At 38.3% G+C, this 15,596-nt stretch overlaps 1 protein-coding gene across 4 annotated transcripts in view; it reads right to left on the reverse strand.

Annotated features, from left to right (window-relative positions):
* LOC131681503 (prohormone-3) overlaps positions 1 to 15,596 on the reverse strand; it is a 100,193-nt gene that overhangs the window by 41,881 nt on the left and 42,716 nt on the right. The window lies entirely within an intron of this gene.

The following is a 15,596-nucleotide window of genomic DNA, read 5'->3' on the forward strand; positions in this document are numbered from 1 at the left end:
CAACTCATCAGAATCCGGCACTAACTTAGTGACAGGAAAACGAAAACGCAATTTGTGTTTCTAAGCAAACCTCTAATCTTGCGTGATTTCCCGCAAGAAAGGAAGTGCTGATTCAAGCTGATGGGAATTAATTAATCGAAACTTGGTTTGGCTTAGCAAGCGTATGCATTATGTACTATGCTATATTTCTCCTTAATAGGCCGAAATTTGGGTAATAACTATTTTGTCTCCACTAAGGAGAAATTGTTGTAAACCACTTTTGCGCGCATGTGAAAGAGATACAAGCAGAGTTTCAATAATATGATACGCCAGCGAATAGTCCTACGTCAACGCCACGGTTATGTCTCGGACATTACACGCCCCTAGTTTTTTTTCTATTGTGTCGACCTACGTTAAGTTTTTGTTAGTTTATTTAGGGCCGATTTTTTCACCCTCGCTTAACTTTCAAACCAGGTTCACCAGTACGTTTAAACCTGGCTTAAGCGCTAAGTGAGGGTGAAGAAATCGGTCGTAAGGGTTTAATTTAACAGCTTCCAAAATTTAATGAATCTACTCCCGTTCATTCGTTTGTTAGGGTAGTTTATACTAGAAATGATGTTATCGACCAACTGAAAGTTATGAAATGAAAACAAGCATTACTTTTACTAATTTAACGAAAGTTTCGCGAATGAAACTGTCACAAGCAGTGTTGCTATATATTTTGAACCAAAATCCGGTACTTTCGAAGAAAAAACCTGGAAATATTTGGCACTTTCGAAAATAACTTTGGAACAATCTGAGATGCGATAGCTTGCAATAAAACTACTCCCATGCTTAGGTACATTTTTCATTTTATTGTTTGATAGCTCGTCAGTTTATCGTGGTGATCGAGAGACGGGAATCTCGCCTACAACATTTAAATAGCTATCGCTACCAATTGTTTAAATATCCTTTTTCATTTACTATACAGAAAAATGAAACAACACAAATAAGCTTCATTTACCTTAAATTGAAGAAGTTTTGAGTACTTTTTAAAGTTTTCGAAAAATGAGATACTTTTTAGTGTTTCGATGCTTATTTCAAATAAAATTTAGTTTAATTTGTATAATCGGTTTTGAAGATTTTTTCATGGAACCCTAAAATTGATTTCGTAGCTTGGAGTAACTAGCATCTAATTATGCAAGTGATCGATTGAAATAAACTTATAGAATGTTGACTTAATTTTGAATTGTTTTGATTTGAAAAAGCAATCGAACAACTGCCTAACCTGTCCTGATAAACTAAGACGTGTTGACCAGAAAATATGTTACAAATTTAAGTTTTTCTCTATCCGCAGTTCTCTTGCTGTAATTTTTTACATTTCTAGCGAGCTTCATATACAAATCGACTCAGCTCGACAAATTAGGACAATTTCTGTATGTGTGTGTGTCTGTACGTACACTAATATCCTGTTATCATTTCATGGTTGGACCGATCTTAACGAACCTATTTTAAAATTAAACGCCTACCGTGATCATTAGACGGCATTATTTTTGTTTTTGGATAATAATTTTAGTTAAGCTAGGTTTAGGTTGCATAGAATTAGAAAGCTTATAAAGATACTTATAAATTGTCAAAATCCGTTTACGGGCGGCGGAGACATTAAACATTTTATATTTTATATTTTAAATCGTCATTTACCAATTTTCAATAACAATAAAGAGCATTGCTTTACTGGTCTTTTAAAGGCCAAACTAAACCGGCTTTGAATATTGGGGTATAACAATATATCTACGTGCTTCAAGGAATTCGATCCGGAAATATTTTGTGAAATACTCAATAATCAATGAACTATTTCTCAAAAGGTAATCTCAAAATGAATTTTTTCCAGAGTTGGTGTATTTACCCCTTGGATTAAGCATTGCGTTTAGCCGTGAAGTAGATGTTGTATGGCATATTATTACACAAATCACAAAGTAATCCACCTAGTGGTGAGTTAATAGTTTCGTCATATAATACATATTCATATAATATTCGAAGAGCACCGAAAGAAGCTTTTTTTTAATCCCAAAATTCTAGTAAAAATTTGGCTTCTTTTGCAAGAATTAGGCTATGCTGGTCATTGCGAAAACTATTCCAATTGCAATAAGGATGTAAGGATTTAAAATAACTTATAATATATAAAAATACTTTCACGGCTCTAACCATCAGTTACCATTCCTCACACTACCCCCCTTCTTTTCTATATCTCTTTATATTCATGACAACTGTCATGACTCACACCTATCTTGCTATTTGTCTATCCACTTCTAGATTGTGTCATAAGATCTTCTACTATTCTGAAATAATTGTTAATGACCAAGTTAATTTGGTGTCTGCAAAGTAATCTTGCAATTTTTAGAAGACAAATCGATTTTTTGTGTGCTGTTTCCCTAAACAAGTTTTTGCACTCACGAAAACAAATTCAAAATTACATCCTAATTGGCAAAGAAAATATTTGTAGTTCTGGTAAAATTTGCAAAATGTTTGTATTATGAGAAAATTATAACTAACCAATGTTCAATACTTTTCTCTAAGCATGAAGAAACATCCCTTCGAAACGTTGCACTATGGGAAGCAAAAAATTCAAAAACTATATCAACTTCAAATTAAATTAAATTTTATACTGAGTGTTTATATATACCTACATTTTATTCATTTTATTCAATCCTCTCATTTAAATCATTTCATCCATGTTATTTATCTCTTTCATTTTATTTATTTTATGGATTTTATTTTTTTCTTTCTATTCATTTTATTATTTTATTCATTTTGTTCATTTTATTATTTCCTTAATTTTATAAATTTTATAAATAAAATTATGTTATGTTCCATTATTTTTTATTAATTTTGTTATGTGCTATTTTTATTTTTTTTTAAATTTATTAATATTACTATCTTTTTCAGTTCATGCCTTTCATTCAGCTTTTTCGTTTTATTAATATTATTGATTCTGTTCAGTCATTTCTTTTATTCATTTCATCCAATTTGTTAGTTTGAATCATACTATAAATGCGTATAACTTTTTTATATTGTCTAATTTTTCGCTCAATTAGCTGAACTAATTTGATTTATTTATTCTTTTAGAATGATTTATATTTATCATTCTACTCATTTTATGAATTTGATAACTTTATCATTCTATTGCTTTAATAATTTTTAGATTAAATTTGTTTTATTGATATTCTCTAGCGTGTTCAGTTTATCCGAGGTATTATGCATGCAGAACTCGGAACTGTTTTAATCCTACCTCTAGTTGGGCGCCTACTTTGCATGAGTCTTTCAAACTAATGAATGAGCGAACAGTGATATGTGTAGGAAATATAACAGTTTTCCATTAAGGAGAGGGTAAAGATTTCAGCGTGAAAAAAAACTTATGCGAATTTTTTTAGAATTTTGCGTGAAGAGAATTGATCAAAACTTTTGTACATTATAATATATCATTTCAATAACATGCTGTAATTTTTCTATGCAAAAATATCGACTAACGATTCGGTGACGGAGCTTTTTATAGAACGTCTCTGGAAAAAAAAGATGATTTGCGGTGTTACCTGCCATTCAAAAACTACTTAACCGATTTCTTTCAAACTTTACATACACATTCTATGTTAAAAATAGCTAACCCCTACGTTGAGTATTTGAGATAAATTTTAATTTAAGGGGGTGTTTACTGATAAAATGGGGGAATTTTTCGTGAAAAATAGTAAAAATACAATAAAATGAGTAAAAAAACCCCTAATTGAAATTTTTTCTCAAAAACTCAACGTAGGGGTTAGGTGTTTTTAACATAGAATGTGTATACAAAGTTTGAAATTCGCAAAAAAAGTGTCTTAATCTACTGTAAATAGAGAAGACAATATTTGTTATTATTAAAAATCTGAGTTTGAAACAAATTGGCACAATTAAATTTTTATTTGACAGTTACTAATTGGACAACTTTTGGAAGTTGATAAATTAAATTTTGATATTGTTTTGGATTGAATCAAATAACGATTCACTAAAAATTTTCTGATTCCTAAATAAAATGGAATAATGAAGAACAATAGAGATAGATAATAAAATTTAGTATGAATGACGTCCTAGAAATTGTCCTAGAACCCCAACTTCTCATACTCGAACATGGGCGCAATGGTTCCGTTCGTTTCCTGTGTTCCATTCACATTAGAAAAACTGCAAAAGATGTATAATTTGCAGCATAGAGCAGAAAAGTTATCGAAGACGGGGGTCTAAAATTGTTCAAATAATGTGAAATCTGGCTTCTGAGTTTACCTTGACGAATCGGATACGGTGATGTAGATTGAGATAATTATGGTTAATAGTACTAAAACTACAAGCTTCTTCAATTTACCTACTTGTTCGTTATTAAATATGTGATTTTCCATCATTCTCGACTTTCTGGAGCTTCACCAAAAATGACTTGCCAAAGCTGATTCAGCACGACACACAATGGCCAGTTAAACTAAAACGGTCGATTCTAGGTGTGGTGCGTCATCCGCAAAAAAGTGCAACCAAGTTTGCCGCCAAAACTTCTTTTATATTTAGGTACAGCCAATAAAACTTCCTCGGCAATAATATCCTTTCCTAGGGCAAATATGTTCCGTCCGGGTAAGGCTCATAAACACAAATCGGATTTCGTGTGAGAAAATATGCCCAATATTCGGCTATCCCTAAACCCAACTCAACCATGTAGGGGTTTTATGTTGTCAAAACAACGATAACGATCACAACTCCCCGAGTGGACATCTAAATAGTAGTAGCATAGCAGGACCCAACTTTACACATTGAACTTGCGAAAAATGTTTTCATTTTGTGATGCTTCTGTAGTTGGCACGAATGGCATGTTGTTGCCCACTGAACATTTTGGCAGTATTGTGTTTTGCCTCCAGTAGATATGCTGCATGCAATTGAGCTGGCATGCTACACAGGTTGGTACAATCCAATCAACATTTTTTTCGTGCCAACCGTAAGCCGTAAGCGAGAAGTTATGTTGAATTAGAAGAATCTATCTACATAACTGAGTGTTATAATTTTTCTCCTTATTTGAAATGGAATTAGTTAGGGCACTCTTGTTTTTGTGGGCACGGTTGATTAACTAATGGCTTATGACAGTTGAAAAATAACACCGTTTTTTGGAAATATAAATTCCAAACAAAACAATAAAAAAATTCCTATCAGCCAATCAATCAGTCATACACACTACTTCAGCTACGATGACACGTTATAAGTATACTATCCACACGTGGACTAGACTGCTAAGAAAAAATAAGGATTTTTCGAAAATTCAATCGGCCTACCCCTGAGTCGATTTCCAGTCCCACCAGGAGTATTTGCTCCAAATTTGAGCCAAATTGGAAAGTCTTGCTACCGAACCAACGTGTTTGCGACAATTTACATGGAGAAAGCGCACTAAGTTGCATTTTCACCGATAGGTGGCATTGGATGCATCAGTTTATCGCCTAAAGTAAAAAAGGAAGGTAAATCTATTACCTACAACTTTGTCGAAAACTGCAAATTAATCCAACTTCTTTCGGAGAAATTATTAAATTAAACTTTGCGTGAGGCGAAGATTTCATACACATTCTATGTTAAAAATACCTAACCCCTACGTTGAGTATTTGAGATAAATTTTAATTTAAGGGGGTGTTTACTGATAAAATGGGGGAATTTTTCGTGAAAAATAGTAAAAATACAATAAAATGAGGCGAATTGATCAAAACTGTTGTATGTGTACAGTGTATCACCTCAATAACATTCAGCAATTTTTCTATGCAAAAATATTGACAAACGGACTCGGTGACGAAGCTTTTTGTAGAACGTCTCTGGAAGAAACATGATTTACGGTGTTACCTGCCATTCAAAAACTACTTAACCGATTTCTTTCAAACTTTGCGGTTTATTCCTTTTCTAAAGGAGACAACCTTAGTATTTGAATGGAAATATTTTCGTTTCTCGAGAAAAATGGGAAATTTTAGGTTTTGGGACTTTTAGTCCCCAAAATTTTCTATTTTTAATAACTTTTCTGCTCTATGCTGCAAATCATGCATATTTTGCAGTTTTTCTGATATAAAAAAAAAATAGAAATCGAACGGAATCTTTGCGACCTTTGTCCGAATACGAAAAATTGGAGTTAACTTTGAGATTATTTGCTTTGATGTTCAAAGATGAGAGGATATTTCCACAATTTTTTTATCTAAAATTTTTGTTACTTAGAGTTTATTTTTGTACACGTTATATTGAGCAAAAATAGAAAATTTCGTACATGATTTTTCATCAATTGTAAAGCCTTTCTACATAGAAGAAATGTAAAATTCAAAAAGGGACACCGTCCAAGTGGAATATTCCGGATGAACCAAGCAGTAGATTACGGTTTGTCCATTTGCTTACTTGGGTGCCGCATGGAATGTTGTTTGCTTGCCTTGAATGGAAATATACCTACTGTGTAATATAGGCACACGCCAAACCCTAGAGCAGAAATGTTTGGCTTTCGCAAGGGAGCTTACGGTTTAATAACTTCATTTGAATTCTGTCCTGAGTGTTGGATGGAATGGAGTGGAGGCTACGCGCCGTCGGATTGCCGCTTGTAAATAACGAAGCAGTTTTTTTTTTGAATTACCGTTCGTCTTTATACCAATTTAGAATCAGAGGCAGAAAAGTGTAACAGCAACTTTTCGGATCAATTGGAAATTTATATGAATTTCTGGTGATACCCGATGATATGGGGCTGCATAATATAGTCCAGTTTAGCATGAAGCTGAACTATTTCGTTAATACAGTGAAGACCCGTTTCTATTAGTCGATTGGTGTATTTTAGGTTATAAAATGGGGACTTTGACAAAATCGGGACATATTTTTTTTATTTCTTTTTAATATACCGAAACTGCGAGTATAATATTTTCTAAATAATTTCCTTAAATAATCATAAAGGTTTATTTAGTAGGTATAAGTTTCCAGGGCAAAATAAGCACATTTTTTAAAATTTTGTATCTTTAAAATAAGAAACATATGCTCAAGAAGAAAATACTCGAATTTGATTTGGTTCGTCTGCAAGAACCCAGCAAACAGATTTTTATATGAGGTTTATAAGTAAATAAGCTGACCAAATCGGCTTAATGTTAATTTAGTTTAGCTTCTTATTAATTTCACATTTTTTGTTTCTTTTTAATTTTTACATTTTAATGACATTTAATTAGCTAGAGATTACTGGGTATGGAAAGTTATGAAAATTTAGGGCTATAGTACTCAAGTGAGAGCAAGAATGTGAAGCATATGGATTGGAAAACTAGAAATCAGGGTAATTAAAACAGGCTTAATACCTTACGGGGTTAACTTTTGTCCTCTGGTGATGGGGGTCGAGCTTAGGCAGCTTAACTACGAATCACTCAAGTCCACCAGCATAACTCCTGGCAGACAGACAGACTTGTCCATCCTTACCTCTAAATTTTCACAACTTTCCCTACCCAGTAATCTCTAGCTAATTAAATATCATACTTAGTTGCGTTTCGGCTTCGCCTCATCAGAAACCGACACTAGCTTATTGTCGGAATAGATTAGCGCCGGCTGTCGCAAATCCCTTAAAACTAAAACACACTTTGTGTTTCAATCGAACGACTGATCAAACGTGATGTCCCGTTCGAGCAGAAGTTCTGTTTATGCCAATGAGACAAAGTGAAGCCAAAGCCAAAGCCGAAACTTGTCTTGGCTTAGCAGGCCTATGCGAAAGCACTATGCTATATTTCACCCTAAGGAGGAAAATTTGGTAAAAACCAAAATTTCTCACTAGGGTGAAAATTTGTTGGTAAAACCAGTCTTTGTACAGGAGGGCACAAATCCTTATTTCATACTTAGTTGCGCTTCGGCTTCGCCTCATCGCTTCACTGTGTCTCATCGGCATAAACAGAACTTCTGCTCGAACGGGATATCACGTTTGATCAGTCGTTCGATTGAAACACAAAGTGTGTTTTAGTTTTAAGGGATTTGCGTCAGCCGGCGCTAATCTATTCCGACAATAAGCTAGTGTCGGTTTCTGATGAGGCGAAGCCGAAACGCAACTAAGTATGAAATAAGGATTTGTGCCCTCCTGTACAAAGACTGGTCTTACCAACAAATTTTCACCCTAGTGAGAAATTTTGGTTTTTACCAAATTTTCCTCCTTAGGGTGAAATATAGCATAGTAATTAAATATCGTTTAAATGTAAAAAAGAAAGTGTGACTACATATAGTCGAAATAAAAAAGGAAAAAAAATAATTTCACATATATTGTGCGATTCCAAAACTCTCCCTAAGGAGAAAATATTGGTGAAACCCTCTTTTTCCCTCTAAAGCGTAAATTGGTTAAAACCAGGTTTGCGCGTAAAGGGCATAAAAACATAACTAAATTAGTTATGGAGATGGGTTCCGAGTTCCTCTCATTTGATTCCGACACTAACTTATTGACAGTACTAAATTACCGCCGATTTATTTTGCTCGTACAGAAATTATTAGGGGATTGAACTGTCCCGAACAACGTACAATCGAGAACTGTTTGGTCACGATGAAGCGGGAGCTTAGACAGACCAAGGAATAAATAAATTAGGGACAATCCATAAATTACGTAGCATTTTTGAGTGATTTTTAACACCCCCTCCCCCATCGTAGCATTTCGTCACAAACCTCTAAATACCCCCTGGTAATTACGTAGCTTGACGGTAATTCTCCCCCCTCCCTTGTCCCCGTAAAATAAAAAAAAAAATGAAAAACGATGTTAGTTATTCCCCTTTAAAAAAGCTACGTAGCATGACATGACCCCCTACGCCCCTGTCGTCACACATCATCTCAAAATACAATACTACTCATACGTCTCCCAACCTTTGAACGGAACGGATCGTTATATTTCACAGTGGTGTTCGGTGTGTAAATTCAGTGATTCAAGGTCATCCTTTGTTCGTTCGTTAGCTACCATTCTGCTGGTGCCGGCAGTAAATCCAGTACATTGTTTTCGCTGGTGCGGAACAATCGACGTTGTTTACAGATAAGTTTTGCTTTATTTTTTTTCCTCGTTTCCTTTCTTTCCTTTTCCCTACTTTTACTCTACCTTGTAATCAAATAATAAGACACATTCCCGTTTATATAACGCTCTGCCCTCGTGCTTAAATGGCCGAGGGCGAAATACCATCTGATGTAATCATGGAAGTCGCTGATCCCCCTAATACTCGCATTGCTCCCCGTATAAAGCAGTACCCAGAAGGTTCCTCTGGGCCATGGGTGGTATATTTTCGGACCGGAGAGAAACCGGTTAATATATTAAAACTTTCTCGAGATCTGACTGCTAATTACCCGGCCGTGACTCAGATAACACGTGTTCGGGCAAACAAGATACGTGTTCTAGTGAGTGATCTCGGCCAGGCAAACGCGATTGCTTGCTGTGAGCGCTTTACGCGGGAATTTAAAGCATACGTGCCTTGTGTGGCCTGTGAAATCGATGGGGTAGTGTCCGAACCGGGCCTGAAATGCGAAGAACTGTTGGAGCACGGGGTTGGCTGCTTTAAGGACCCCTCTCTTGAACAGATTAAGATCTTAGAATGCAAACAATTGTATACCGCAAACACCGAGGGAGGTAAGACTACCTACTCTCTATCAGGCTCGATTCGGGTGACATTCGCCGGGTCCTCTCTTCCCAACTACATCCTCCTTGACAAGGTTCGCCTACCAGTTCGCCTGTTCGTACCGCGGGTCATGAACTGCAGCAATTGCAAGCAGTTGGGCCACACAGCCACATATTGTGGAAATAAGAAACGATGCGGCAAATGCGAAGGAGAGCATGAGGATGACTCTTGCGACAAAGAAACTGAAAAGTGTATTTGCTGCGGGGGCCCTTCACATGCTCTTAAATCATGTCCTGCGTACAAGCAGCGCGGGGATAAAATTAAGCGCTCCCTTAAGGAACGCTCAAGGCGTTCTTATGCAGAAATGCTAAAGAATGCTTCGCCATCTGTCCTGTCCGAAAATCCCTATGCTGGTTTGGCTAACGTTGAGCAAGAATCTGACGACCCACGAGAGGGAACATCTTTGGTTAACCCAGGGGAATCCAGGAAGAGGAGAAATCCAGCCTCCCCTACATTGCCTCGTAAGGGTGCCAAGGTGTCGTCCACTCAGAGTGCGCCATCTACAACCAATAAATCCAACGGAAGTGATGCACAAAAGTCGAAGCAATTTGCTCCAGGACTTGGAAATATTAATTCTAACAAGGAGTACCCACCACTTCCAGGGACATCCAAAACCCCAAGTGTCCCCTTTTTTCAAACAGATACTCAGTCCAGTAGCGGACTAATGAAATTTTCTGACATAGTGGACTTAATTTTCACAGCTTTCAATGTTACTGATCCTCTTAAAAGCCTTCTGATACGTTTTCTCCCTATAGTGCAAACATTTTTGAAGCAGTTGACTACTAAATGGCCCCTCCTTGCAGCGATCGTGTCCTTCGATGGCTAAGTCATCGAACGAGGTCACCGATTCGATCACTGTTCTACAGTGGAACAGCAGAAGTATCCTCCCGAAAATCGATTCCTTTAAATTTTTACTAAATAGTTTAAAATGTGATGCTTTCGCATTATGTGAAACTTGGTTAACTTCCGATATAAATCTCAACTTCCACGACTTTAATATAATTCGGCTGGATCGAGAAAACCCCTATGGAGGAGTACTTTTGGGGATCAAAAAGTGCTATTCTTTCAACCGAATTAACCTCCCTTCGACACCAGGCATTGAAATTGTCGCTTGTCAAGTTTTAATCAAAGGTAAAGACCTTTGCGTTGCTTCCATCTACATTCCTCCTAGAGCCTCGGTAGGGCACCGAACGCTTTGTAATATCACGGAATCCTTACCGGCACCGCGGCTAGTTCTGGGAGACTTTAACTCGCACGGTACGGTATGGGGCTGTCTTCATGATGATAATAGATCAACATTAATCCAAGATCTTTGCGATAATTTCAACATGACCATCTTAAACACGGCAGAAATGACGCGGATTCCTACACCACCAGCACGCGCAAGCGCGTTGGATTTGTCGCTTTGCTCGACATCGCTACAGTTAGATTGCATGTGGAAGGTGATCCCTGATCCCCACGGTAGCGATCATTTGCCTATCGTGATTTCAATTGCTAACGGTTCAAGACCATCGGAAACAATCAATGTCTCATATGACCTCACACGGAACATTGATTGGAAGAGTTACGCGACCGCGATATCCGTTAAAATCGAATCCACTCAAGAACTTCCTCCGGAGGAAGAGTACAGGTTTTTGGCTGGCTTGATTCTCGACAGTGCGAATCAAGCTCAGACTAAACCAGTACCCAGCGCGAATACCCATGGACGGTCTCCCACCCTGTGGTGGGATAAAGAGTGCTCAGAGCTGTACGCGGAAAAGTCCACTGCTTATAAGGCCTTCCGGGAAGACGGGTTACCCGCTAGCTATCAACAGTACGCGTCGTTAGAAAGGCGAATGAAGAGTCTAATGAAAGCCAAAAAACGCAGTTATTGGCGCCGGTTCGTCGACGGGTTAACGAGAGAAACAGCGATGAGCACTCTTTGGGGTACGGCTCGACGTATGCGTAACCGTAATAGTACCAACGAGAACGTAGAATATTCAAACCGTTGGATATTCGCTTTCGCCAAGAAGATCTGTCCGGACTCTGTCCCGGTACAGAAAACGTGCCGCGCCGCGTCTCCTCACGATACCGCGAACGAAACATCGTTTTCGATGGTGGAGTTCTCACTTGCTCTCTTATCGTGCAACAATAACGCCCCAGGGTTAGACAGAATTAAATTCAACTTGCTGAAGAATCTGCCTGACACTGCAAAAAGGCGCTTGTTGAATTTATTTAACAAGTTTCTTGAGGGTAACATTGTCCCTTATGAATGGAGGCAAGTGAAGGTCATCGCCATCCAAAAACCAGGAAAACCAGCCTCCGACCACAACTCGTATCGGCCGATTGCAATGCTGTCCTGTATTCGGAAGTTATTCGAGAAAATGATCTTGTTTCGCCTCGACAATTGGGTTGAAGCAAATGGCTTACTGTCAGATACACAATTTGGCTTCCGCAAAGGCAAAGGGACGAACGATTGCCTTGCGTTGCTTTCTACAGAAATCCAAATGGCCTATGCTAACAAAGAGCAGATGGCATCAGTCTTCTTGGATATTAAGGGGGCTTTTGACTCAGTTTCTATCAACATTCTGTCAGAGAAGCTGCACCAGCATGGTCTTTCGCCAATTTTAAATAACTTTTTGCTAAACCTGTTGTCTGAAAAGCACATGCACTTTTCGCATGGCGATTTAACAACATCGCGATTTAGCTACATGGGTCTTCCCCAGCGCTCATGTCTAAGTCCCCTGCTCTACAATTTCTACGTGAATGACATTGACGATTGTCTTGCCAATTCATGCACGCTAAGGCAACTTGCAGACGACGGAGTGGTCTCTGTTACAGGGCCCAAAGCTGCCGACTTGCAAGGACCATTACAAAATACCTTGGACAATTTGTCTGCTTGGGCTCTTCAGCTGGGTATTGAGTTCTCCACGGAGAAAACTGAGTTGGTTGTTTTTTCTAGGAAGCGTGAGCCGGCGCAACTCCAGCTTTTATTAATGGGTGCAACGATCAACCAGGTTTTCACATTTAAATATCTCGGGGTCTGGTTCGACTCTAAAGGTACCTGGGGATGTCACATTAGGTATCTGAAACAGAAATGCCAACAAAGGATCAATTTTCTCCGAACAATAACTGGAACATGGTGGGGTGCTCACCCAGGAGACCTGATCAGGTTGTACCAAACAACGATATTGTCGGTGATGGAGTACGGGTGTTTCTGTTTCCGCTCCGCTGCGAACATACACTTCATCAAACTGGAGAGAATCCAGTATCGTTGCTTGCGCATTGCCTTGGGTTGCATGCACTCGACCCATACGATGAGTCTCGAAGTGCTGGCGGGCGTTCTTCCGCTAAAAAATCGATTTTGGGAACTCTCATATCGATTGCTCATCCGATGCGACATTCTGAACCCGTTGGTAATTCAAAACTTCGAGAGGCTCGTCGAGCTTAATTCTCAAACCCGTTTTATGTCCTTGTACTTCGACTACATGGCACAGAGCATCAATCCTTCTTCGTACAATCCCAACCGTGTCCGTTTCCTAGATACTTCTGATTCTACTGTATTCTTCGACACATCCATGAAGGAAGAGATTCGTGGAATCCCGGACCATATACGCCCGCAGGTGATCCCCAATATATTTTATAATAAATTCCGAGAAGTCGACTGCGACAAAATGTTTTACACTGACGGATCAAATCTCGATGGGTCCACTGGCTTCGGTATCTTCAACAATACTATCACCGCTTCATTCAAGCTCAATGATCCCGCTTCAGTTTACGTCGCAGAGTTAGCTGCAATTCAGTACACCCTTGGGATCATCGACACTCTGCCCACAGATCACTACTTTATCGTTTCGGACAGCCTCAGCTCTATCGAGGCTCTTCGTGCGGTGAAGCCAAAAAAGCAACTCCCGTATTTTCTGGGGATGATACAGGAGTCCTTGTGTACGTTATCTGAAAAATCTTATCAGATTACCTTTGTTTGGGTTCCCTCTCATTGTTCTATCCCGGGCAATGAAAAGGCCGACTCATTAGCAAAGGCGGGCGCATTAAATGGTGACATATACGAAAGACCAATCTGCTTCAACGAATTTTTTAGTATTTGTCGTCAGAGGACGCTCAACAGTTGGCAAACCTCGTGGAGCAACGGGGAACTTGGACGATGGCTACATTCGATTATCCCAAAGATATCAACGAAGCCTTGGTTCGGGGGGATGGATGTGGGTCGGGATTTTATTCGCGTAATGTCCCGACTTATGTCCAATCACTACACCATGGATGCGCATTTGCGGCGTATTGGGCTTGCGGAGAGTAGTCTGTGCGCTTGTGACGAGGGCTATCACGACATCGAACACGTTGTCTGGGTGTGCGCCGGGTATTGTGACGCCAGGTCTCAGTTAAAGGAATCCCTTCGGGCCCGAGGTAGACCACCCAATGTACCAGTCCGAGATATGCTGGCAACTCGTGATTTCCCCTATATGTCCCTTATTTATACCTTCATAAAAACGATAAATATCCCAATTTAGCCCCTCTCTTTTATTTCTCGTTTTTAGAGTTTCCTCCTGCCTTGTGGAACCGATCAGCTCCAGAGTGCCACTATGTAACCGCCGTCGCCCTTACCACTACTCCTGCATAGAAGGAAACTGAAGCGAGAGCGACTCGAGTTCCGATGAGTTTTGAAGGATTCCCCGCGTGTCCGAAGAATACCATCCGCCAATCCGGTACTCGACGACTTACTAGACTGAGGCGCAAATTTGTTTCGCTGATCCCCCTCCCCCCCCCGTTCGAGCGAAAGTTGCAAGTTTTGCTCTTCTTTCCCTGTCTCTCCCCTGTCCTTGATACAACTGCTGCTACACTGATGCGGAAATAAGCCACCCTCTGAATATCTTGACCAAGCATAAGTTTTAGTTAAAAAATTCAAATTAGTATTCTGTATTCCTAGTTTTAAGATAGCTATAATTTTTACTCTTTATTGAAACTCTTGTCCTCCATCTTGTAAATAGAATTGAATCCCTAGTTTTAAGATTTCTGTGAAGTTTCTCATAAATATTTGTTCCCCCTTTTGTGTACTAAACTATATTGTTAGTTTTAAGATAACCGTAAAATATTTCGTAAAATACTATTACTCCCCCTCTTGTATATCAAAGTGAATCCCTTGTTTTAAATTTTTTCATAAAAAAATCTTTTGGCCCTCTCTTGTATATTGAATCTTATTTCTAGTCTTAAGAAAGCTGTAAACTTTTTTTTTTCCTTTGTAAAAAAAATATTTCAACATTGTAACCTCCTAGTTTTAAGATATCCAAAATGTAAAAACATAAGTATTTGGCACCGCCAAGCTAACGCATTTGTGCCTATCAAATAAACGAAATGAATAAAAAAAAAAAAAAAATACAATACTCCCCCCTCCCCCATATAATGCTATGTCATTTTTGTATGATCCCTTATATAAATTACATGCTTAGGAAGTAGGTGAATATTGAGAAAAACACGCTCTTAAGCTTAAGAGTTGATAATTAAAGTGCAATAATTGATATAATATGTGTAAACTGCGCTACAACACGAATAAAAAAATTCCTAGAAATTTGTGTTTTATCCGATAAGTACATGACAGCTATTTTATTGCTGCAATAATTTCGTGCTCATTCCTAGAATATAGTGAAAAAACCGTCAGTTTTTTCATTTCTATTCGTACCATAGAAATAGTTGAGCCACACTTCTATTCTGCTAAATATAACCGGCTAAGTTAAAATCGATTGTACCATTATGGAAATGCATCACATGACACTTCTCCTACCCAGAGTGGATTCCAAACGGTAAATTAAACGAATCTAATCAGAAACTTGAATAATGGAAGATTCTGATATAAAGAATAACATAACCTCAAATAAATACGATACCAAGTCTGGTAACGAAACACGGTGTCTCTGGTAGAACTATATTAACACAAAAATGAATATCACTGATATACTTACTAATTCG

The sequence above is a fragment of the Topomyia yanbarensis genome, chromosome 2 (assembly GCF_030247195.1).
Source record: "Topomyia yanbarensis strain Yona2022 chromosome 2, ASM3024719v1, whole genome shotgun sequence".
NCBI classification, from domain to species: domain Eukaryota; kingdom Metazoa; phylum Arthropoda; class Insecta; order Diptera; family Culicidae; genus Topomyia; species Topomyia yanbarensis.